This window comes from Cynara cardunculus (assembly GCF_001531365.2).
Source record: "Cynara cardunculus var. scolymus isolate 2C chromosome LG 8, CcrdV1, whole genome shotgun sequence".
Classification (NCBI taxonomy): Eukaryota; Viridiplantae; Streptophyta; class Magnoliopsida; order Asterales; family Asteraceae; genus Cynara; species Cynara cardunculus.
Window position 1 is genome coordinate 8,185,855 of NC_037535.1, and position 1,802 is coordinate 8,187,656.

At 34.6% G+C, this 1,802-nt stretch overlaps 1 non-coding gene across 1 annotated transcript; it reads left to right on the forward strand.

Annotated features, from left to right (window-relative positions):
• The first annotated feature begins 481 nt into the window (after positions 1-481).
• LOC112517495 lies at positions 482-587 on the forward strand. The gene has a single exon (XR_003069690.1). It is a non-coding gene; the product is annotated as a small nucleolar RNA R71 (small nucleolar RNA).
• The last annotated feature ends 1,215 nt before the right edge of the window (positions 588-1,802 follow it).

Here is a 1,802-nt window from a genome sequence, read left to right on the forward strand (position 1 = left end):
AGGTGATCTAGCAGAAAGATGACATAGCACACCTGCCACAGTTCTATAAGCTTGAGCATTAGAGCAACCCCTGTTTTGATTTTCAAAAAAATTAACTGACTCTGGGTTATATGCACATTGATCAAATGGATGACCTCTTCCACATAAGACACATTTTATAGAATTGACTGTAGGATACGATGTTGCAGCAACAGTTCGCACATCTGGGCTAACATTCATATTCTTAATCATGTCAGTTATAGATGCGAGTTGTGGTGTACGTGCATTATATGCATCTGTTTCATGTATCCCAACTGTATTATTATGTATTCATGCATGTGGATCAACCCAATATCTATTATTATTTGAAATATTCTCAAGTATGTCACACCCATCATTATAAGTACAAGTTGTGAAAGCTCCTCCTGCAGTAGAATCAAGCATTTGCTTAGCAACAGTTGTTAAATCATTGTAAAACGTCTCTAGCTGGATACAGTAAGGAATGCCATGGTAAGGGCATTTTCTCAACAACTCTTTATACTTTTCCCAAGCATCAGGTGTTGCTTTATTATCCATTTGTCTAAACAAACATATTTCATTTCTGGATTCAGCATTCCCGTTGGGAAGAAAATATTTTCTCAAAAATTTCTTTACAAGGTCATTCCAAGAGATTATAGAATTTGGATGTAAAAAGTTAAACCATAATTTTGCTCTATCCCTAAGAGAATATGGAAACAACTTCAGCCTTAAGGAATCATCAGACACTCCAAGGATAAGAAAACATTAAGTTATTTCTATTAAAGATTTWAAGTGTAAATGAGGGTCTTCAGATGGCAAACCACTGAACTGGCCATTAGTYTGCAACATCTGAAACATGACTGGTGTGAGATCAAAGTGAGTATCTTTAATGTGTGGCCTTAGTATTCCTGAATTTAATTGACTAAAAACAGGAATAGCATAGTCCATGATTCCTCTATCCCTAGAATAAACAATGCGTATGATGTTCTTCATAATAGTAACAGGTGGTAGAAAAATTAGTTCTTACAAACACTACTTTGAAAGAAAAACTTTAGCACGCCTTCCCAGCAACGTCGCCAAAAACTTGCTCTTTCGGTTTATGCAACCTCAGATTTCAACACAAAAATAGAACTTAGTGCAAGTATACACCTTGAACTACTATTGTCTTGTAACTAATAATAATGGTATAAGTACCAGGTATCGTTCCCACAGAGAAAGCTTTGTAAAGTTTTTCAAAAGTTCAATCTTTAACAACTAATTTCAGATGACGAATTCGAAGGATTTGGTTTATCTAAAATTAGGTGGTTTGATTAGCAACTAAGAAAATATCAGTCGTAAAAAGAAGCACAGGGTGCAAAAGTTGATTAAGACACAAAACAGGTGATCTAGCAGAAAGATGACATAGCACACCTACCACAGTTCTGTAATACCATAGGATGATGTTATAGAACTGTTACATTATCAACTATCAGATCAGACGACCTCTCAAGAGTACACATACGCCAACGTGCTCGATATACAATATCATTTATGTTAGACATCGTTAATCCTAGCACAACATAGTGTTACCATCCTATACCGTAGAATTATAGTATTTGTCAGATACTAAAGCTCTTTATAGCCTTCTCCTATTACGCCAGGTTTTCTTATTTATCTTAACTCTGAAAGTTAATGCATTTTCATATATCAATTTAGTTTTCAATTAATTCAATGTAATCTTCAATGAAAACTAGTCACCTAAAACAAATAGTTAGACAATAATGCCAATAAGACACCTCTGTACTTTCACATCAATTTTGGTCTTA